Source organism: Mus musculus, chromosome 7, assembly GCF_000001635.26.
Source record: "Mus musculus strain C57BL/6J chromosome 7, GRCm38.p6 C57BL/6J".
Lineage (NCBI taxonomy): Eukaryota > Metazoa > Chordata > Mammalia > Rodentia > Muridae > Mus > Mus musculus.
In genome coordinates this window covers 39,190,359-39,215,454 of record NC_000073.6, presented here as the reverse complement: position 1 = coordinate 39,215,454, position 25,096 = coordinate 39,190,359, and the positions used below count along the sequence as shown (strand labels likewise).

Genomic DNA, 25,096 nt, shown 5'->3' with positions numbered 1-25,096 from the left:
ATTCTGAAACAACTTTCATAGATTCACTCATGGAAAAATGCATTTCCAAGTTGTGAACTTTACCGTAGATTCCTATAACAAGGAAAAAATCAACATGTCATTTTCATCAAATAATTTTTGAAGTAAGCAAAAAGATGTTTTCCCATCCATTTGTAAAAACTTTCAATATATTTGCATGTTTTCTGTATATACTTGGGTTTCTTTTTTACTAATATTTCTATAACCATCTTAAAAACTAAGACTATCTAACCTATAAGTGGACTCCACTTATATAGGAACACCTCACCTGAGAACATCCCTTAAGAATACAGGTTCTGACAACATTTTCTGCGGGAGTTTTCCTCTTTTGTGGTAATCCAGGCCCACCTTCATTATTACAGAATGAAGCATCTTAGCATACACGGTAATTATCTGCACAAGGAGGGGATTCCAGCATGAGATGATCAGTGATATATTCTGTTTTCAAGCAGACCATGTTCTTGGCAGTAGCCTCAACAACGAATTGACTTTAGTGTGCTTACCTAAAATGCATAGAGTTCAAGCCCCAGCAGTGCACTGGAAAATCTTCAGCTACAACCCGAACATTGCTGTGATGTGTTTGAGTAGCAGTTTAAAGGCATACAGCTGAAGGACTTTGCTTCAGATTCTAATGATCCTGTAAACTGGATGCCTTTAACCTGAATTTGAACCACTGGATATTGACTGTTCCTAATAAAAACGTAACTAGTTTGTCAATCCACAGAGAATATATGATCTTTCCTTGTAATCATACGAGGCTATAGTAGCTTTAACAAGGAGATTTGCTTCAAAAATGTTGTAGTTCATAAAAGCAAGAGTTATACATTAGGGTTATTTCATTTTTTCCTGATTCTTATATATGTATTCTTGCCATTTAACCTCTTTTTAACAGAGAGTTTAACAATTAAGTTTGAGCTCTAAACTTAAAAGATGTATATATGTAAATGTGTGTATGTATAAACTTCTATATTTGCCAACTTTGGGCATGAAAACTTTAAGAGAGATTTAGAATGAAAAATAGAAACTCAAAAAAAAAATACAGGTTCTGGGTTTAGAGAGATGTTTCAGGGATCAAGAGTACTGGTTGCTTTTCCAGAGTTTCCAGCTCCCACAGTGGGTGGCTCCAAACCTGTAACTTCAGATCCAATGGAGTTCTCTTCTGCCTCTATGGATACTTACACACACACACACACACACACACACACACACACACACACTTACACTTACACACTTTTAAAATCCTTTTTAAAAACATGTAGATTCCTGGAGCTGGAGATATGAGTCAGTGGTTAAAGACCTCTGGCTCCTCTTTCAGAGAACCAAAATTAATTTCCCAGCACCTACATGACAATTCACATCTATCTGTAAATCAAGGGCTAGGGCTTGTGACATCTTATACAAGCATCACACATGAACCCAGAACATCAATGAACACATAAATAAATTAATATGTAGATTCTGGGGAACCTTCTCCAAGATAACTCTCTTAACAGATGCCAAGAATCAAAAAATTGAACCTTTTCTTTGTCAGCTTTTTCAGATAGGGTCTTGATGTGTATGCTAAGAGGGCCTCAGGCTTTCTATCCTCCTGATTGCTGAGGTTATATTATGCATTCTATTGTCCATGTGATAAACTTAATTTACCAAATGCAACAACATATACTTCATTTGCTAAGTCCCTCTGTGTCAAATATTGTTCTCAGTACTTTTCTAGCAAACAAGAATTATAATTCATACACTGCTTTCTGAAGCTGACAATGTGAGTGTATCTTCCGTAAAAAGCAAAATTTCAGTTATCAGGCAACTGACGTATCACTGTTGCTCTGAGGAACCCACCATCATACTGTAATCTGAGAATCACAGGAAACACTGGCAGATAACCAAGGTCATGCTACATATTTGAAGAGAGACAATTAAGAGACTCCTAATAAGTGAAATAGACTTAGCTTCTGACTGGGCTGGGCCTTTGTGTCCCAGATCTTCAGGCACAGGAATAAATTTTTGTCTTTTAATACAGTGATAGAACCCAATGTTCCAAATGCCTAGAGTGCTTTCTGGATTGGATGCAATAAGAGAGACTATAAATTCCAATGCTCCAGAAGCTCAGACATGAATGTTACACTTTCAAGCTCAACCTAGACTTCATAGCAAGTATCTGGGAGACATAGGGAGACTGTCTTCAGAGTGAAAAAATAAATCAAAAATCAAAACAACAAAAAACCCCAAAGACTCCAAGACCATCAGAGTGAGCTGTAATGAACATAGTTTAAAAAAATTTAAAAAACGTAGAACAGCTTAGTCAAGGAACTCCACAACACCCAAGGCTACATCTGATAACCAGAACCCAGAAACATCACTGGAGATAACCAGACACAATCCTAGAACTCCAGGATGCCCACTGGAAAGTTTATAAATAGAGACCAAAATGTGCTCTGCTCTACAAACCTGGAAAGATGCCACCTTGATCTGCACTGCATCTGGAGTGTTTCCCCCCAAGATTTCAACCCTTCTATTAGAGACTGGACCTGACCTTCAGCTAAGATAAATCACATGTGTTAGTATCCTTCAGGAGGTACGACTAGTACTGCAGTTAGGAACTTAGGGTAGGAACCTTGTGTAATGACCTTCAGCATAATAAAATACAACTTTTAAAATTTATTATACTAATTACCCATATCTACCTTCTTGCTTCAACACCAGCTAAACCTACATACTTTTTTACTCATAAGAAAGAAAGCCTTAAATGAGGTCATAAAAGTACTTAGTAGCAGAAATAGAAGTAAATCCTGGCCCATCATAAACGATTTGACTAATAATCTCAGGAATGAATTCTAGGCCACCCAGGGCCACCCAGTGAGCCCCTTATGCAAAAACAAAAACACAACAAACAAAAATAAACAAACCCAGAATGCAAAAGGCCATTACTGCCAATATCACGGGCCCACTTGTGCCCTCCCTAGTCCCCAATCTCCCTCTTGTCCTCTCTATGCCAGATTGCCTCCTCCCTATACTTCATTAATCCTGACCTGCAAAGTAAAGGGGCCTCAGAAAGCAGTTGCCACTTGACAGAGTGCAGGCCTGCATAGCCCGCCCTCCTTCAGGTCTGAAGCTAACCCTAAGGTACATGTGCTGTCAGAAACACACACATCTAGGGTGTCTTGATAGCATGACTCCCAGGTACCATATCTGAAATCTGGTTGTGTTCCATTGAGGCTGGCTAGAGTAAGTCTATGTACTGTTTTTATGTTGTTACTTGAGCATTGTTGCGCCCATCTCGTCTGGCAATGAAAAACTCAACATGGATTCTTCTCAACAGCTTTATTCCTGGAATGTGTCGATGCTACAGGAACTCCGGAAACCCAGGGAGGACTGCTTATATACACCCCAGCAATGGGGAAAGCTATGTGTCCTCCTGGGATTGGTCAGTCTGCCGGCACTTTGATTTGTATGCACCCGCTTGGGAGGGATGGCGCCAGATTCGGGCTAGCGCCTGCATTGTTTACTACGACGGTGTACCGGTGTCCCTCCAAAAAACCAAACAACCCAATAAAAAAAAGGGGTATAGAACTATACAGAGAATTCACAACAGAAATCACGAATGGCTCAGAGACACTTAAAGAAATATTTAAAGCCCTTACTGATCAGGGAAATGCAAATCAAAACAACCCTGAGATTCCACCTCACACCAGTCAAAATGGTTAAGATAAAAAACTCAGGTGACATCAGATGCTGGAGAGGATGTGGAGAAAGAAAACTCCTGTATTGCTGGTGGGATTGCATGCTGGTAAAACCACTCTGGAAATCAGTCTGATGGTTCCTCAGAAAACTGGACATGCTACTACCTGAGGCCCCAACTATACCACTCCTAGGCATACACCCAGAAGATGCTGCAATGTGTAATAAGGACACATGCTCCACTATGTTCATAGCAGCTTTATTTATAATAGCCAGAAGCTGGAAAGAACTCAGATGTCCCTCAACAGAGGAATGGATACAGAAAATATGGTACATTTACACAATGGAGTACATCATCCTTAGTGAGGTAACCCAATCACAAAAGAACACAAATAGTATGCACTCACTGATAAGTGGATATTATTCCAGAAGCTCAGAATACCCAAGATGCAATTCACAGACTACATGAAGCTCAAGAAGAAAGACCAAAATGTGGATAGTTCAGTCCTTCTTAGAAGAGGTGAACAAAATACCCATGTGAAGAGAGAAAGAGACAATGTGTAGAGCAGAAACTGAAGGAAAGACCATCCATGGACTGCCTCACCTGGGGATCCATCCAATATAGTGTCACCAAACTCAGACACTATTGTGGATGTCAACAAGTGCTTGCAGAAAGGAGCCTGATATAGCTGTCTCCTGAGAGGCTGTGCCAGTACCTAACAAATATAGAGGTGGATGCTCTCAGCCAACCACTGGACTGAGAACAGGGTCCCCAGTGGAGGAGCTAGAGATAGGACCCAAGAAGCTGAAGGGTTTTGCAGCCCCATAGGAGGAACAACAATATGAACCAACCAGTACCCCCAGACCTCCCAGGAACTTAACCACCAACAAAGGAGTACACACAGAGGGACTCATGACTCCAGCAGCCACAAATGTAGCAGAGGATGGCCTTGTTGGTCATCAATGGGAGGAGAGGCCCTTGGTCCTGTTAAGGCTCGATGCCCCAGTGTAGGGGAATGCCAGGAAAGGGAAGCAGGAGTGGGTGGGTTAAAGAGCAGGGGAAGTGGGGATGGAATAGGGGGCTTTTGGAAGGGGAAATCAGGAAAGGGCAAACATTTGAAATGTAAATAAAGAGAATATCTAATAAAAATAGAGTACACAATTAAAAAGGAAGAAAGAAAGAAAGAAAGAAAAAATCCTCAGTGACGAAACCCACCCCCCAGGCCAAAAAAAAAAAAAAAAAAGAAAAGAAAAAAAAAGTCAAAAACAACAAAAAACATGTATGGTATGTACTCACTGTTGAGTGGACATTATTCATACATTACAGGATAACCATGCTACAAAGCACAGAACTGAAGAAACTAAGGAATACCGTCCAAAGAAAAATTCCAATGAATCTCACTCAGAAGGGGAACAAAATAATCATGGATGGATGGGTGACTGGGTAGAAGAGAGGGGGAGGTGGGAATGTGGACAGGGATCAGCTGTGAGGAGAGAGGGTGTTGGGGAGGGCTATGTGTGAGAACTGCAATTGATGGACATCTCTGGAGCAGCTGGAGACCTGGGATGGAGGAGGTTCAGGGAGTCTATGGAGGTGATCCTAGATGAGACTCTTACCAACAGGGGATATGGGGACTGAAGTGGCCACCTCCTATAGCCTGGTAGGAAATCCAGTGAAGGTATTGGGACATAAACCTACCCACAAAAGCTTCATTCCAAAATTTTCCCTGCATACAAATATATATGAATTAAATTGGAGCAGAGATTGAGGGAATTGATGAACATTACTGACTCAAATTGAGATCCATCCCATTAAAAAAAGCCAATCAGTTATACTATGAATGATACTCTAATATGCTTGCAGGCAAGAGCATAGCACAACTGTCTCCTGAGAGGCTTCATCCAGCACCAGACTGTAGCAGAATCAAAGAACTAATCCAAATATAGGAAGGTGCACCAGGAGTCTTGTGCCAGAGTGGAGGATAGAATTGAGTGAACCAGAGGGGTCAAAACCACCACAAGAATACCAACAAAGTTAAATAACCTGGACCCATGGGGGCTCAAAGCATCTAAACAATTCAAAAAAAAGAACATGCAGGAACTAGACTTAGGCTACATACACATTTGTAGTAGATGTACAAGTTGGTCTTTATGTAGATCCCCTAACAATTGGAGCAGAGCCTGTTTGTGACTCTCTTGCCTGCCGCCGAATATCCTTCCCCTAGCTAGACTGCCTACTCAGGTCTCATTGAGAGAGGATTCTTTTTGTCCTATTGGGATTAGATGCCCCAAGATTCATGGTACACAGGAGGAGCTTCCCCTTCTCTGAGTTGATGGATAGAGAGATCTGTAAGGGTGGGACTTGAAAGAGGGAAGGGACAAGGAGCCATAATCCAAATGTAAAAGGAAGGAAGGAAGAAAGGAAGGAAGGAAGGAAGGAAGGAAGGAAGGAAGGAAGGAAGGAAGGAGGGAAGGAAGGAGGGAGGAAGGGAAAAAAGAAAAGGAGGGAAGGAAGAAGGGAGAAAGGGAGGGAGGGTGTGAGGGAGGGAGGGAGGGAGGGAGGAAGGAAGGAAGGAAAAAAGGAAGGAAGGAAGGAAGGAAGACTAGTGCAGCTTATATCAAATATTGACCCTCACATACTAATAGTGGGGTGTTTAATTCCCCACTCATCACTACAAAAGTCACCCAGACAAAAACTAAATAGAGAAATGTTGGAGATAAGAAATATGATAAAAGAAATGGATCCAACATATATTTATGGGACATTTCACCAAAACAGAAAAGGATATACTTTCTTCTCTGTACCTCATGGAATATTTTTCAAACTTAACCACATACTCTGACTCAGAGCAACTCAAAGAACCCTATGTATCCCATCAGACTGCCACAGATTAAAGTTAGAAATAAAGAACAACAGAAACAACAGAGAACTTAAAAACTCATGGAAACTCAACACCTCTCAACTGAATGAAAAAATTCATCAAAACAGGAAGAAAGAAATGTAGCAGGGATGGCAGGTCTGCTCCTATGTAAACTCTGGGGACTCTGCAGCTCAAACGCCATCTCCTGCAGGAGGACCCAATCAAGGACTGTCTGTGACACCAGCATTCCTGCAGGAGGACCTAATTGAGGACTGCCTGAGAGAACAAGGATTTCTGGGGAAAATAATGCCAGGCAATTAGGAACTGCTGTTTAGTATAGATACTTTCTTTGGACCAAAGGGGGCTAGGGTGGAGGGTATTAAAGGAGCTTGCAACAGTGCTCAGATGAACTTCCTGCAGCATTTCTCATCTTCTCCTGGAATCTATGTTGTTGATTCTGTGCCAATCGTCCTGAAACCCCAAGAGCAGGTAGGGTCTGTCAGAGAGCTGTCCAGAGCACAAGCCATATCTGGCACCCAACGTGGTCGATGGACTACTTCATTATTCTCATTTTGTGGCTGCTTGCAAACCTCCTTTTTCTGGTGGCTCATTTTGCCTGTTGCTGCAAGGACTGTGCTCTTGGTTTGGCCTGATCTGCTCTTCTCGCTGTGCTGGTGTTGTGCTCCCTTCAGTTGCTTCTTCAGTGAGTTGTACCCTTAGTGTTTTATGTTCTGGGTTCTGTGAAGGTGAGAGCTTGGACCTCATTTCTGACTTCTTTGTCTTTTCTGTCCACCCAAGTAATCTTGCCTTTGTTCTCAGTTCTGTTCAAGAGTGAGCATGAGGTAAGCATGCAACTAGTGTGACACAAGAGTGAGGTGAGCATGAGAGGAGCATGAGGTGCACGTGAGGTGAGCGTGCAGTAAGCTTTGCAGTAGCCATCTTTTTGTTTTTCTTCATTTTTGAGTGAGCATGCTGTGGCAAGCATGTAGCCAGCATGCAGTGAGTGTGCAGTGGCCATTATTGTCCTTCTTTGTCTTTGCGTGGTCTTACTGTGGTGCCATCTTTTCTGTCTTCTTTGTCTTTGAATGTTTTTCACTTTTGGTCTGGATTTGTCCTGGTATCTGATATAGGAACTGGTTTTCCATGTTTTGGTACCAGGGATTGGCTCCCAAATGCCTTTTCCTTCCTTGGGTACACCATCTAGGCATAAGACCTGTGAGCTACACCTGAGGGAGGCCCCTGCTTAGTACACCATGGCTTTCATCACTTCTTCTGTCATATTTGTCACATATGTTCATCATTTGTTTCTTTTGTGCTTGTCATCATGGGTTCTCCCCCTTTACCACCAAGGAACCCCTGATTGGGGCTCTGAAAACTCTCCTGGTTACTTGTGGTCTCAAGGTTAAGACTTACAACCTGGACCAATTTTGGGAAGAGGCTGCCATATTGTCCGCTTGGATATCTCTGGAGAACATGTGGAACCCTGGCTTCCTGGATTCGGGTTCTCTTCCTTGCCTGTAAGCATGAGGTACAGTCTGGGATTATCCCTCCTTTGTTCTTTGTCCCCATCCTTCTTACAGTCATCACCAGTCTTAAGAATTCTTCCCAGAGGAAGCAATGGCTTCCTATAGCAAACACTGCCAGGATCAGGATAATATTCACCTTTTAATTACTGATCCCATCCCACTTTCTCGAGCAAACAGGTTGATTTTAGCAACAAGGATGAGGGTGCCTCTGCTCCAGCTCTCCAGCTGTCAGGATTCATACCATTCCCTAGCGCTACTATCCAAAGTCCCTCACTCACTAGTCCTTCCACTCTGGTCCCATTAGAAGTACCCCCAGTTTACCCATGGCGTGATTCATGGGTACTTTCATTGTAATCTAATTTATGGTACCATGTTAGGTGTGGAACTTCACATTGGCCTTACTGATTACAGATCTCCAAAGGATCCCCCAAGCATATCATATCCACCCCTGCCTTGCTGTTCAAGGGTCGCTCAAATGACCACTTTTATGGGACTTCCTATCCCTTGGGAGCACTGTCAGGCTGAACTTGGTATAAAATTAGCTGGGGACTATGCAATATTGTCATCTAACTTCACACTTGGTATGTGGAGGTTTACCTTACATGATGCTTCCAATATTACTCCCAATGTTAAGAGCGATTCCACTAGATTCTGATATGATTGATTTATGCTTCCTTAGTCTCCTACAAAGTCTAGTAGGACTTTAGTGGGACATATTTCCACTTAAACTGGTTGGCGAAAATGTGGACTGGGGCAACCCCACTGAATGCTATCATTGGGAATGAGGTTGGCTGGAAAGAAACCCCAGTCTGTGTCTGACCCTCCCCCTTTACATTCTGGCCATTAATACTTCCATTGTCAGAGACAGCCTTGACTAATTCGATGAGAAATATCTCCTGACTGCCTGTTGGATGGGGTATTCAACAATAGCTATCCTGATGAGGGAACAAGCCACTATTTGGATGCATGTGGTAAATATCACCCACTTTCATGCCATCACTCTGATGACACAGACTCACTTATAACTGCTATACCAGGGAAAGTGGGATTTTGATATTACAGCTATTATCATTGCAGCCATCATTGCAGGTATTTCTGGGGCCACAACAGCTGCTGTTGCTTTGACCCAGACAGCCACTATAGCAGAGACTACCAATGCTATAGTCTCTAAATCAGCTGAGGCACTGCAGGCATAAGAGTTACTAAATCAACATCTTTATCAAGCCATCCCCATTTTACAACAACATATTGACTCACTGGCAGAAGAGTTGGCCCTTTTTAGGGACATGTTTCTATTGGCATGTGACCCCAGGTTTCACACAATCTGCCTAACCCCTTACTAGGTACATAATACCACTGAGGTCCTAAAACAATATCTTAAAGATACTTGGTCAAATGAATTCCTTAACTATTCTGTGCTGTTAAGGGAGAACATAGCCAGTTTCAATATGACCAGTGTATCTCTGCTTTCACTTGATGCCAGATTCTTGGAAAAGTGTGAGACAATAGCTGTTTGATCCCTCTTGAATAGCCACTTATGTTATGGTGGGAGGAATGGTGTAATAATTATTATTTTAAGTGTTTCACACAGCATATCTCAAGACAGCATTCAATAAATAAGGTGACCTTCCAGGTGCTGATGGCTCCTGAAAATCCTTATTGCACAACCCCTCCCCCAAGGAAGTGATGAAAGCATGAATGGCAGAGATCCATGAGACCATCCTGTAGGCCGTTCCTCATCTCCCCCTTGTATGACATGCCTCTGGAGTGATATCTCTTTGAGGGCTGGAAGTCAATCCTGGAAAATAGGACAACCTAAGACAGGTACAGTCCAGTATGCTGGGAGTCCTCTGAGGTAGGGTCAGTAATGTCAAGGCAGTGGCACACCAGCTCCCACTAGGCTGTCAAAATATAAAAACAAAAGGGTGATATGTATCAGGAATGGCAAGACTGCTTCTATGTAAATGGTGTGGTCCATGCAGCTGAAAAAGCTATCTCCTGCAGGAGGACCTAATTGAGGACTGACTGTGGCACCAGCATTCCTGTAGAAGGACCCAATTGAAGACTACCTGAGAGAGTAAACACTGCTAGTGCAAATAATGCCAGGTAATCAGGTACTGCTGTTTGGAATAGATACTTTCTAGGGACCAAAGGGGGCATGGGTGGAGGGTATTAAAGGAGCTTACAGCAGTGCTCAGATGAGCTTGCTGCAGCATTTCTCATCTTCTCCTGGAGTCTGTGTTGTTGGCTCTGTGCCAATCGCCCCCAACCCCCAAGAGCAGTTAGAGTTGCATGGAGAGCTGTCCAGGGCACAGGCAACAAGGAAAGGTATTAAAGGGTTACTAGAATTCAAGGAAAAAAATGAAGACATAGCATCCCCAAACTTGCGGCAGAAAATTCACACCAGTAAAACCAAAAGAGGAGAATCTCTCTCTCTCTCTGTCTCTCTCTCTCTCTCTCTCTCTCTCTCTCTCTCTCTCTCTCTCTCTCTCTCACACACACACACACACACACACACACACACAAAGAGATAGAGAGAGAAAGAGACACAGAGACAAAGACAGAGACATAGACACAGAGAGAGACAGAAATACAGAGAGAGTGACAGGGAAAGAGACAGACACTATGACAGCCAGCACCAAAATAACATGAGGAAGCAATCATTGGTTATTAATATCCCTCAACATCAATGGAGATGATTCCCCAGTAGAAAAAAACAGGCTAACAGAGTGGATGCATAGACAGGATCCACCATTCTGTTGCACAAAAGAAACAGGCCTTAGCAACAAAGATGGACATTACCTCAGTGTAAAGAGTGGAAAGCAATTTTTCAATCAAACAGACCCAAGAAATGAGCTGGAGAGCCATTCTAGCATCTGATAAAGTAGACTTCCAATCAAAAGTAATCAAAAGATACAGGGAAGGATGCTTCATACTCATCCAATTCTGAAAACACATGCCCCAAATGTAAGGGCATTTACAGTCATAAAAGAAACATTGCTAAAGCTTAAATCACACCACCACACAATAATAGTGAGGGACTTCAATACCCCACTCTTAACAATTAACAGGTTATCCTGAAAACAAAGTCAACAGAGAATAATGAAGCTAACAGGTTATGAATCATGTGGACCTAACAGATATTTAATAGAACATTTTACCCCAGTACGAAACAATGGACCTTATTCTCAGCACCTCATGGATCCTTCTCCAAAACTGACAACATACTTAGTCATAAAGCAAGCCTTTGTCAACAGATAAAGAAGATTGAAATAATCCCTTATATCATATTAGATCACCATGGATTAAAGCTGGACTCCAACAAGAAAAGAAACAACAGACAGCCTACAAACTCATGGAAACTGAACAACTTTCTACTCAGTGACCACTGGGACAGGAAGAAGTAAAGAAAACATTAACGGGTTCCTAAAATTGAATGAATATGAAGGCACAACATAACCAAGAGGAAAGCTATAGCACCAAGTGCTCTCAAAGTGAAAGAGACTTGTAGCAGGGAGGACTACCTGTGAAAGGACAATCAGACCAACCCACTGACAAAACATCTGTCCCAAAATTTGTCTTGCATACAAAAAGTATAGGGACAAAGATGGAGCAGAGAGCGGAGGAATGGCCAGTCTATAATTGAACCAACTTGCAATCCATTCTATGAGGAACAACCAGTCCCCAATGGAGAGAGAGAGAGAAGGGACTGAAGGAGTTGAAGACTTTTGCAACCCCATAGGAAGAACATTAATATCAAACAACCAGACACCCCAGAACTCCCAGGGAATAAGCCATTAAAAAAGGAGTACACATGGGTCCAGCTGCATATGTGGCAGAGGATGGCCTTGTATGCATAAATGGAAGGAGAGGTCCTTTGCCCTATGAAGGCTTGATAGATGCCCCAGTGCAAAGGAATCGAGGGTGAAGAGGTGGGTGGGTGTAGGAACACCATCATAGAAGCAGGGGAAGGGACGATGTGATAGGGTGTTTCCAGGAGGAAAGGAAACCGGGAAAGGAGATAACATTTGAAATATAAATAAAGAAAATATCCAACAAAAATAAATTTAGCATTTACAAAGTAAAATAAAGAAATAAAAATGCAAAAAAAAACTGTGCTATGCTTGCATAGAATAACCTAGCATCACTGCCTTCTTAGAGACTCCACTCATCAGTTGATGGAACAGACACAAAATCCAACAGCCAAACGTTAGAGGGAGCATGGGAAATCTTGTGAAAGAGTTGGTTGTGGAAGGGATGGAGGAATCCAAGGGGCATATGGACTCGGTAAGAAGATCAACAAATTACTTGGACCCTTTGGGGCTCCCAGGGACCGACCTAGTGGTTCAAAGGGCATACAAGAGATAGAGCTGGAAAAATAAACTGGAGATATCTCATAATAGCAAACCTGAATGCCATAGTACAAAATGAATCAAGAACAGGCAAGAGGAGTAGATAGCACAAAATAATCAAACTCAGGGTTTAAATCAATATATTAGAAACAAAAACAACAATTCAAAGAAGCAACAAAACCAACATCTCGATCCTTGAGAAAAACAGCAAATGAACAAACCATTAGCCAAACTAACTAAAAGGCAGAGAGACAATAACCAAATTAACAAAATCCAAAAAGGAGAATATATCAACAGAGACTTAGGAAATCCAAAGTATCACTATGTCATTCTCAAAACTTGTACTCCACAATACTGGAAAATCTAAATGAAATGGACAATTTTCTGGAATGATTCCACTTACCAAAGTTAAATTAAGACCAGGTAAACAATCTGAACAGTCTTATAATCCCTACATTAATAGAAGCAGCCAATAAAAGTCTCCTAATCACAAAATGTCAAGGCCCAGATGGTTTAATGCAGAATTACTCCAGACTTTCAAGAAAGACCTAACATTAATACTCCTCACCTATTACAGAAAATAGAAACAGAAGGAACATTGCTACACCCTTTCTATGGGGCCACAGTCAGCCTGATACTAAATCACACAAGGATTCAACAAAGAAAAATAATTTCAGGTCAATTTCTCTTATGAACATTGATGCAAAAATACTCAATAAAATACTAGCAAACCAAATCTGAGCACACACAAAAACATCATCCAACATGTTCAAGTTGGCTTCATCTCAGGAATACAGGGATTGTTCAATATACATAAAACCATCAACATAACCTACTATATAAACAAACAGAAAGAAATACAAGTGTTTGAGCATCTTAGGAGATGCTGGCCAAACCTTTGATTTATGACTCCTTTCCTACCATCAGTTAAGCATGTTCAACTTGGAAATAACAGATTTGCTTCATCTCAGTATATTTTAATTGGTTCTATTTGGTTCCTTTCTATTGGAAGCTTGTTGTTTTCTACTGAAAGACAGAAAGGGAATAGATACTGATGACTGGATGGCCAAGAGAGAGTAGAAAAAGGGACACTAAACTCGGGATATAGGCTATGAAAAAAGAAGTTATTTTCTTTTTTATACAACATTAATTCACTTATATACATAAGTACACTGACAGTATATTCAGACACATCAGAAAAAGGCATTGGATCCCATTACAGATAGTTGTGAACCACCTTGTGGTTGCTGGGAATTGAACTCAGGACCTCTGCTTGAAAACTGAGCCAGTCTCCAGCCCAACAAGCCTTTTTCAACAAAAGGAAAAGTAAATAAACAAATGTGCAAAAATTTAAACAATGCACAAAAGGTATACAAAATAAAATGCAAATCACACCCTATTATCTTTCCCTTTTCCCCTCTCTTTCTGTCTCCTTTTTCCTTTTCCCATACTTCTCTCTATCCCTCTCATCTCAGAGTGGTCCATCCAGTCCTGGTGATGGTCTACTCATTTTGGGTGCTGCAATAGGACTGTACTAGCTAGTTTTTTGTCAACTTGACACAGCTAGAGTTATCACAGGGAAAGGGGTTTCAGTTGAGGAAATGCCTCCATGAGATAAACTGTAAGGCATTTTCTCAATTAGTGATCAAGGGGGAAAGGCTCCCCGTGGGTGGGACCATCTCTGGGCTGGTAGTCTTGAGTTCTATAAGAGAGTAGGCCGTGCAAGCCAGGGTAAGCAAGCCAGTAAGGAACACCCCTCCATGGCTTCTGCATCTGCTCCTGTTTCTGACCTGCTTGAGTTCCACTCTTAACTTCCTTGGTGATGAACAGCAGTATGGAAGTATAAACTGAATAAACCCTTTCCTCCCCAACTTGCTTCTTGGTCATGATGTTTGTGCAGGAATAGAAACCCTGACAAAGACAAGGACAATGTTAGTTTCTTAAATATAACCAACTGGGAACCTACAATCAGGCAGGCATGCTCTTGGCAAATGTGGCACATTATCTGACAAGTGATGTGTCAGGAAGAAATCTCATTTCTGGTGACATATGATAATGGAAACTTAGTACTGAGATTTCTCCAAAAACTACAAGACATTATACTATCTGCATAGATGGGCATCTCTACTGAGCTGGTCATACAGCTACATGCAACAGCACTAGCTCAGTGTGAAAGCTCCGGAGAAAAAGTTCTCATGTAATTGCTAGAGGACATCTTAAGTGGCTCTAGTGTCATTTTAATAATCACTAATGGACACTGCGATGTGAGTTAGTGCTTTATGACTTAGTAGGAATAAGAAGTATATGTGAATGCATACTAGACCCATTCTGTGAACCATAGTCTAGGAACACACAGGGGAGACATAGAAATTAGAGATATAACACAAAACAAAATGAGGAAAGATAGATTTCCGTACATTTCTTCAAAATGCTAAACACATTCCTATCTGTGAAAATACAGTGAGATAGGGAAAGAGTTTGTCTTTTACTCACAAATAAGCTAAAATACCCACATTGCATTTTTCATATAAGACAGCACCCTGTACCAGCTAATACCTTCTTTGTTTTTCCAGCTGTTCCATTCACTGTCTGGTGCTAGACAGCCATTTTTGGACGAGCTAAGCCATAGCCTGGTAGTCCAATCTAATCATCCTCCTTTCTATAGACAGAAAGACACACAGTCAGATTCATTCTATCAGTTCTATTCCTCTAGAAAACCCTGAATAGATTCTGGTTAAGCAATATGAGAGCCAAATACAAGTGTGCTACAATCAAAACTGACAGGGAAATATGTCTCTAATAGAGTGAATTAAAATCCTTTTTGTAAATACCCAGGAGTGATATTGCATAGGTGATAATGTAGATTCAATTTTAGTTGTTTGAAGAACCAACATTATGATTCTACTGTGTGGTAATTCTAGCAATGAAAACACATGGTGTCTCTTAAAGGTGAATAAAAACTATACTACTAACCAGCTGCTGCATGGGGAACTTGTGCAAATGGCACAGCCCTAATTCTCACTGTCTTTAGACTTTTAAGTACAACAGCTATATCATGAGTGACACTTCACTTAGCTAGAACAGTTATTAAGAAGCAGAGCTATAGAAGCCGAAAGGCAAGGCTGGCACATTCAGGTACTTTCCTGGATCCTGGAACTGTGGACTAGGTGTTTAACAGGTTAGGTCTTTGCTGCCATTTTGCAGATATTGGGGGGCCTACCTGCCGGGTTCTAAGGTTCACATGGGGTCCAGCATGGAATCAGGTATGTAAATGTCTGAGGACTTATTTGAACTTCTATACATGATGAAAAAGCTTATATCCTCAGCAGTGATGCAGGAGGTTTTTCTTCAGTTTATTTTCTTGACAGAGTTTGCCATGTCTTAATTTAAGTAGTGCCATTCTGACTTGGGTAAAATGAATCTCAATTTAGCCTTTATTTGTACTTTGATGAACAGTGAGGTTGAACATGCTTTTCATTTTATTTTGGCCAGTCGATTTTCATCTTTTTTAAACAAGCTTTTAATTGGTGATCCAAGTTACTATTTAGGTCATTGTTTGTTACTTTTTTAGTTCCATCCACTCTAGATATTAATCCTCTCTATCAGATGTAACAGTATATAGTCTTTATTCCATTCTGTGGACAGCCACTTCACTGATATTTCTCTTGCTTGGTAGAAGCTTTTTGAGTTCATGAGATTGCATTTGTTAATGGCTGGCATCATCTCCTGAATGCAGGAGGTCCTTTCAGTCTTTGCTTTGCTCTATATTTGAAGAGCTTCCTTCAATTTTTTTTCTTCAACAGTTTCAAGTATTATATTAAAATCTTAGGTGCATTTGTATTTGAGTATTATACTCGGTAAGGGACAGAAATCTACTTCATAAAATTTAGAAGTTCATTTTCTAGCTTAATATTCTGAAGGTTCTATTTCCAGATGACGTGGTCCTCACTTTGGGTTTATGATAGGTGTGCAGAGTGGCAGAGACAAAGGCACTGCTTACCTCATAGGCTATTCCCCCAGCAGTGCCCTCCCAACAAGCCTTTAACATGGGGCTTAGAGGACCATTTAAGACCAGGTGATTGCACCTGAACATTCAGCATTCCCACCCACTTCCCAACCAGCTGTCAAAACATTGCACGTATCCCTTCAACCTATAAGGATTTCTCATGAAAGTGACAATTCCTCAAGCCTCTCTTAGACAAGACAGAGAGAGAGAGAGAGAGAGAGAGAGAGAGAGCCACAATTGGTCAGCACTCAAAGTAAAACCCTGTTGCTACCTTTAATGTTGAACTATTTCTGACTTTGTATACTTGATACTTCAATTGTCACCTCTCAACTTTTTTTTTCTCACAATGAGGACAAAATGTAGGGCTTGAGACAGAAAAGGCACAATGGGAGTTGGGGGGACGTGGCTTCCATCTGAAACAGAAGGGGCAGTGGCTGCTGTCAGTTTTGCTGTCATTTTCTTGTCACTACAGCCCAAAGATCATAAATGGGCATTCATGTGTCATCGGGGAATGTCAGGTATAGCATGGCTGCAAATGCAACTGCATGGCACAGTGTTAGCTGCTGGAGCACCGTCAACCTGAATAATGCATCTCTGTCTTTCTGGTGAAAGACGGTGTTGCTCTGTCTTGTATGCTTGTTTGTTTTGCCTTTTTCTTTACCATATTTGTCCTCAAATACAACTCTGGTAAAAATTTCTGGGAAAGGGATTGAGGGTGTTATGAGAAAGGAAATGGCTCCGACGTCTATAAAGAACAGACTTATTTGGTGCTGGCCATTCAAGCAGTCAACCCAGGCATATCGGGACAAGCAGCCCTGGATGCTGAGGCTGACTGTGTTAACTGTTCTCTGTGAAACTTCAGCCAACTCATGATGATTGCATAGTTTCCAGGAAATATCTGAAGCGGGAAATGTTTTTTAAGAAATCTGAAGCTTTAGTAATTTAGAAAATTGAACATCGAAAATGAAAGAAAATAAACATTGGGCCTTGTCACTAAGGACAGGGATGTCCACAGAAATTGCAAGGCACAAGATAGAAGAAGGAATAGCTGGGTCTCCTGAATTAGTGAGCAATGGTGGAACCCCGACAAGGAGTGATCTCTAATAACAGAAAGTTTGATGCAGAAATATTGGGGAAAATGGGAAGATATATGTATAATGGATAAATGGGTTTAGACCCTGCACGGGAGCTGTTGGATTAGGGAACTGACCTTCCTGGAAAGATGAGAACACACTGATTTGAACCCCTGGCATCCCCTGCCTAAGGACATTAGTGTACAAGTTCTAAGAGATTGAATTCAGTCTTGTGAGGAAGCCCTGGGGGAAGCTGCCAGAGGAATTAACATTGAACATGGAAAAGAGTTCGAAAAGCACTATACAAATAGATATTTGGATGAGCTTAACAAACTGGCAGGAGAGATTTAGCAAATTTAGACATGCTACAACTATGAATATTTCACTGAACTGTTTAGCACCTTTCTGTTTTCATGCCAGTGCTGTAATGGCAAGTTTTATGCCCAGATGATCTATGATTTGCAGGCTTTTCTGAGAGTTAAAGTTAATGTGCAAATTGCTTTTGCAGGCACGGAACTGTGAATTTATGCATGCACTGTGCTTTCTGGTGACGTATTTACATAGGGATATTGGGGGAAAACTACTTACAAAGCCTTTTGATTTTGTTTTATTTTTTAACAAGGAAGTGTGTCATCAATAAAAGATTGAGGTGAACTCAGAGAGAAAACCTGAAAGCTGTCTCCAAGCACAGGTTCAGAACAATGAGTCCCCTGTCCACATGCACCTGCATCATTGCCTGCAACTACGATGTCACACTGATCCAACTTGATACCCCCAAAATGACTGAGGCCGGTCCTCGGCAGGGGAGCAATTTTTTTCTTTCCATTTTTTATTAGGTATTTAGCTCATTTACATTTTCAATGCTATACCAAAAGTCCCCCATACCCACCCACCCCCACTCCCCTACCCGCCCACTCCCCCTTTTTGGCCCTGGCGTTCCCCTGTTCTGGGGCATATAAAGTTTGTGTGTCCAATGGGCCTCTCTTTCCAGTGATGGCCGACTAGGCCATCTTTTGATACATATGCAGCTAGAGTCAAGAGCTCCGGGGTACTGGTTAGTTCATAATGTTGATCCACCTATAGGGTTGCAGATCCCTTTAGCTCCTTGGGTACTTTCTCTAGCTCCTCCATTGGGAGCCCTGTGATCCATCCACTAGCTGACTGTGAGCATCCACTTCTGTGTTTGCTAGGCCCCGGCATAGTCTCACACGAGACAGCTACATCTGGATCCTTTTGATAAAATCTTGCTAGTGTATGCAATGGTGTCAGCGTTTGGATGCTGATTATAGGGTGGATCCCTGGATATGGCAGTCTCTACATGGTCCATCCTTTCATCTCAGCTCCAAACTTTGTCTCTGTAACTCCTTCCAAGGGTGTTTTGTTCCCACTTCTAAGGAGGGGCATAGTGTCCACACTTCAGTCTTCATTTTTCTTGAGTTTCATGTGTTTAGGAAATTGTATCTTATATCTTGGGTATCCTAGGTTTTGGGCTAATATCCACTTATCAGTGAGTACATATTGTATGAGTTCCTTTGTGAATGTGTTACCTCACTCAGGATGATGCCCTCCAGGTCCATCCATTTGGCTAGTAATTTCATAAATTCATTCTTTTTAATAGCTGAGTAGTACTCCATTGTGTAGATGTACCACATTTTCTGTATCCATTCCTCTGTTGAGGGGCATCTGGGTTCTTTCCAGCTTCTGGCTATTATTTTCTAATTAAAGAGAACAGCCTTTCTTACCATCAGAATGAATTTTTGTGCAGCACTCGTACCCCTTGAGGCTGGTTCTCTGCTTGACATTCAGCAATAACAGTGGATCACCTTGACAGAACAGTGAGGAATTCGTGTGTACTATATGACTCCAGAATTGAGTGCTTGCATCTCCAGGGAAGGGAGGGAAACACTCTGAAAAGTACAGTGCTTGGAACAGAGAACTCAGCCAAGAACAAACAAAACTCAGCAGGCCTGCCTCAGTCTGGCAAGTGAAAGAGGCCATTTCAGGGAGGTGGTAAGCAGGGGTGAGCTCCCCACACAGTGTCCCCCCCACACACACTGCCTTCCTGCAGCCCTTTAAAAAGACCCCTGGTAGGCAGAGTCCAGTCCACTGGCACCATTGCCAAAATGAAAGGAAATAAACAATTTGTCCCTAGTTAGATCCAGCTGAGCTAAGTCAAGCCCCCATGTACTGACCTAGACAGAGGGGATGCTAACTCATCTACAGTTAAGAGGGAAGAAGTGGGAGCAGCATATAGAGTTAGTCTAGTTGTCGACCAATTTGCATCTTTACCACCTCCCTTATTCCCTTCACACTCAGACTCTTTCACTGACACAGACTACAGATTTGCCTGGTGATATGTCAGGGTTTATTTATTACCCTCTCCAGATAATTTGCTTATTCAGAATACAGCCCTGAGGAAAGCCTGGCAATTCTCCTGATGGAAGGAATCTCCTCCGTGCTGTTGGAATCTTGGATCCTGCAATTCCCTGACACCATAGCTTACATGTCAACACACTGATAAAGACATGGAATCTAGCACTGTATGTTGTTCCCTGGAAGTGCACCACTTAGGAAGCTACCTGAGCTTGGGCCAGCTGCTCAGTCATTGTATGAACACAGGACCCTGCATCAGCACTGAGGGGCCCAGACATCCCTCCTGCCTTAATCCCCTCTTACATGAACTTGTCACCCATATTGAGGACAAGGGAAGAGTGCAATCACAGCCTAGATGGCACCAGGAAATGTCATCATACGGGCGTTAAGTGCCAAAATAGATAAATCATCTCAGTTTGGTATCAATGTCCCTAAATGACTTCAGCTCCCTCTGTCTGATCTGTCTGCCTGTTATAGGATAATGACACGTGCTGTTTAAATTCATGAACTCATGGTCATATATAGTGCTCAATGGTAAACACACATACTGTTCAATGCAAAGATGCTGCAGATAGGAATAGAAAAGAGGGGAAAGGTTCCTTTCAAAAATAAGAAAAATAAACACGACAGAGACAGAGTGACAAGCCAATCCCCTTACATTCATAGGAGCAGCCCAATGTTGGAAATCTACCTGCCATCCTGTCCTCTAGGAGGGGTAAACTCCTGCCTTTCTACCCCCTTGAGCAGCCACCAGTTCATGAGTATCATCTGCAACCATGCCTCTTCTCCTCCTTTCTCTCTTCTCTTAACCTCTGTCTCCTTGAAGCTACCTGGCTCTGTTGAGGTGGTAAATCCCAATCCAGCCTCATTGTTTACAGAGAAATAGCTGATCCTGACTGCTCCAGGTTCCTACTCACAAGGACCAGCTGGGATGCTCAGACATCCTGGGGAAACCTGATTTTTACCAGGCAGGGAGGGAAATCACTCCCTGACTCTGGAAGACCCAGCTCTTTTTCATTCCTGAAGCTCACTGACATCTAGTGGACACCTAACTGCAGAAGACTCCTGCAGAATTGATTGCTAGTATTTTTCCAGGCTGACCACTTCCATGTAAAACCTCTACAGGGAGAGATCTCAGAGCATGCAGAATTATTGCTAGGTCTGATGGTGCAAACCTGTCATCTCACTAGAGAAGCTAAGCCAGGGAGATCACAGCTTCAAAGCTAGCCTCAGCAAGGGTCCCTGGGCTCAAAATAAAACACACAGGCATAAAAAAAGGAAGGTACGATCCGGGTGTGGTGGCATACACCTTTAATCCCAGCACTTGGAGGAGGAGGCGGGTGGATTTCTGAGTTCCAGGACAGCCTGGTCTACAGAGTGAGTTCCAGGACGGCTAGTGCTACACAGAGAAACCCTGTCCTGAAAAACCAAAAAAAAAAAAAAAAAAAAAAGAAGGTACAAAGAGTTGCAGAACAGTTGCTTAGCACATGTAAGCTGTAGTGTGTCCTGATTTTGAGGTTGATTTATGCTTGCTAATTATTACTGTGTTAACTTTACACACTCAGCCACCATCATGAACAATGAGCAGTCTTTAGCATTTTTGTGTATCAGTTGTTCATTTATTCATTCCATCTTTTCCTCTAATCTACTTTATGTATTTGTCATAGTATCTGATGGTTCTTTCTTCCAGGTCAGGTATCTGGTCTACAGAGTGAGTTCCAGGAGAGCCAGGGCTACAGAGAGAAACCCTGTCTCGAAAAAAACGAATGTCCGGACTGATCTCAGTTGCAGAACAGTTGCCTAGCAGGTGTTCACACAAGTGAGGACATCCACAGCTCTGCCCTCTCCTGGCCTCACATGCAGTTTCCTGTGTCTGATGGGTCTGTTCTCTCCTGGTCTCACCTGCAATTTCTTGCTTCTGCGTATTTTCCTTCTACATATCTTTTGCACATATTCCTCTATACTGTGTTTAAATTTTTAAGCTGCATGTTGCACATTAAAGGACAGATGAGGCAGAAGAAGCTAAAAGTATTTCCCCCTCTCAGAAAGCATATGCCTTTTACACTGTTGGAAGCAGCTATGCTGGAGGGGGCTCTCTTCTTCACAGAACTAGGCTTAAGTAGCCCCAGGTCCATGGTGGCTGGAAAGGAAGCCTCTTCTCTTCCTCTAACCAGGGCTTAGGACACCATCAACACAGCCAAACTCTACCTTTTGCTTTCACTTCTCTCTCATTTCCCAGAATTATAAACCAGCATGGAAGCTGCACAGGGAAATCTGAGACCCACAGTCAGCAGCTACTTCTCTAAGTCTGGATTTCTCAGAAAGGCGAGTGCAAGTGTGAACTGAGTGAGTGCCCATGCAGCCTACAGAGAGGGCCTTGGAAAACCCTCCAGGGTCTAGAAGCCCTCCCAATCCAAACAAGCTCAAATTGCTGTGAACCTATAATAGGTAGATAGATAGATAGATAGATAGATAGATAGATAGATAGATAGATAGATAGATAGATAGATAGATAGATACATAGATACATAGATACATAGATACATAGATACATAGATACATAGATACATAGATACATAGATACATAGATACATAGATACATAGACTCTGTTGTGGATTGTACTGATGCTGTTTGTATTTTGATGCTAATTCTGAATCCCCAGGAGAGGCTGCCTCAGAAGAGAAGTGAATCTCACACTCAGTGACTTCATGTGAACCTCCTCCCCATTTTAACTTGTAAGATAAAGGCTAGAGCTGGTGATTGGGCAGTGGAAGCAAAAAATTTTAGAGAGAGAGAGGGAGAGAAAAGAGGAGGGAGAGACAAGGAGAGGAAAACTGAAGACGAGAAGATGGAAGGGAAATGGAGCAAAAGCAGGTGGTCTAGAGAAACGTCAAGTTATAAGCGATCTCATAGCTGGGGAACAGTGCAGTGGTAAATCTGCCCAATCTAGGTGCCCAGCTTACATTCATATTGAGTTGTGTTTTCATTGCATTGGCTTATGGGACTTGGAGCTTTACTGCAACAAATTGGCGCCCATCATATTGATTAGAACTCAACTAACCTGAGATAAAAGCTCACTGCCCACCAACCACACCCCTGAATACACAGCTGGACCAGCGATCTAGGCTGCAGCAGTGTGTGGATTGAAAACTGACTGGGTGTGTCTGAGGGGCCTACAGAGAACTGCAGAGAGCCTCTTTACCCTAACCCCCAGGCAGAGAGCTATGTCCAGGGGCAACACCCCAGGCTGGAACTGGACCTAGGCACTGCCCTGTAAGAATCTCAGGGAGGGACAGGAGTCCCTTGAGCTTAACTGCCTGGGAGGTAGTTTTTGGACAGACACAGTGAACTGATTGGGGCATCTATGCCCGGGAGAGTCTTTGTTCAATTCCCCCTACCCACCCTCCTATCCAGTCTACACAGGAAAGGGATAGCCAGACTGGATCTCCTGACTGCTTGTTTGACCTACAGGCTTCCTGAGATCCACACACAAGCACAGGCTGCCAGCTGCAACCCAAACAGAAGCACAGAAGCCTCAGTCTTTCTACAGTCATCCCCTCCCTGTGAATAAAGAATCAGACAGAACTGCACTGTTCCAAATTGAACAGCAGAGGGAGACACTGGTACTAAGGGCTTCAGATCAGGTAATACATCGATAACAAAGAGAGAAATATAACTTTTTTGATACTTAAAGACGAGAAACAAAATAAATAACTTTTATGGGATGATATTTTGAATGATTTGACATGGACAAATTTAAAGGAAATAGCCCTTTTGTCATTTACCAGTATTGCAATATATATTCTCTTGATTTATTATGTCTTCTCAAAAGACAGGGCCCTAGATAAGAAATTCTTTGCCTTGGAAAAGAGATTACAGGTAACACTAGAACTAAAGTTCAGGATTTTATAGGTCAAGGTAAGCAAAGGCTAGAGGATAATTTACTAAACCTAGCAAATCAAAACAAGGCAGATGCTGCAATATCAGAATGACAACTGAAAGAGAAGTAAGATTCTAGAATCAAGGCCTAGAACAGAAAATACAGGAAATTATAGAGCAGCATGAACAACAGAAAGAGAAATTTAAGACTTGGCAAAGTGGCCTAGAGGAAACACTAGAGTTGAAGACATGGAAAATTATGGGTCAGAAAAAGAGACAGAAAGATGAAGATGGGAGACAGGAGCTGGAAAAGATGCTAGATCAAAAGATACAACAGCTCCAAGATCATACTGAAAAGCAAAGGGAAGATAATAAGGATTGGAAGCAAAACTTGGAGAACAACACTTTAAAATTAATCAATCAAAATAAAATGGACAGCAGAGTATCAGAATTGCAATATAAAAACAAAATCAAAATGTGGAGGCAGAACCTTGAGCAGAGAATACAGGAGCCCAAGGAACAGGAGGAGTCAAAGGGAGAGCTATGAAGCATGTGCACAGACCTTAAGGGGAGAATATGAAACTTCAATTAAGGAAAATACTCAGGTAGAAACAGAAGATAAATTTAGAAAAAGCCAAACAAAGGCTGTTAGAAAGCAAACTTTAGTCTATCCAGTTCATGTACAATAACGACCTCCAGACAGTGATCATCCAGAAGTTTATCAGGAATTTGAATGGCAACCTGTGGGTCTGTTAGAACTGAGGAAATCTAAGGAAAGTGTCACTAATTTTGGAATGCATTTGCCAACTGTAAAACAAATCCTGACTTCTTGGACTATTAAAAATAGACTAATCCCCCAAGACTGGGAAGATATGGCAAGAGCAATACAAGAACCTGCCACACATTTTCAATGGTTCTCCTGGTGGAGAGAAGAGGCGAGGAAGAGAGCATGACAAAATAGAGAGATTTCCACAGACCAGCTACTCGGTGAAGGATTCTGCCTCAACTACATCGAAGCTGCTTCTTTTAAAGACTTGCTTCCAGAACTTTTCTAAAGCAGCTAGCTTGCCTATCCAGCCTTTCAGACTGTCATAGTCAGGATGCCACCTAAGCAATGCACTTTCTCAGTACAGAGCAACTGGAAGACAAATGATGCCAGCGAGCTCTCCTTGGACAAAGCCAACTTTCCTATTTCCCTTTGAGCCCCCAGAAAAAGATTCTTCTCCCCAATTCAGCTGGAAGCAGACAAAAGCAGATTGTTGTCCCACTTCCTTATGTTGGGGGGCATGGTTCTGCCTTTTTTATGAATTATAGATATGTTGTCCTTTTAAG

General features: G+C 42.0%; 1 long non-coding RNA gene across 4 annotated transcripts in view; it reads right to left on the bottom strand.

The window, feature by feature from the left end:
* Nucleotides 1–9,564: 9,564 nt before the first annotated feature.
* The window catches only part of Gm33067, a 59,403-nt gene continuing 43,871 nt past the window's right edge, over nucleotides 9,565–25,096 (bottom strand). For all 4 annotated transcript variants that reach the window (XR_882041.1, XR_391374.1, XR_391373.3 and 1 more), the window contains one exon: nucleotides 9,565–9,981. This is a non-coding gene — a long non-coding RNA (predicted gene, 33067). The remainder of the gene's footprint in view (nucleotides 9,982–25,096) is intronic.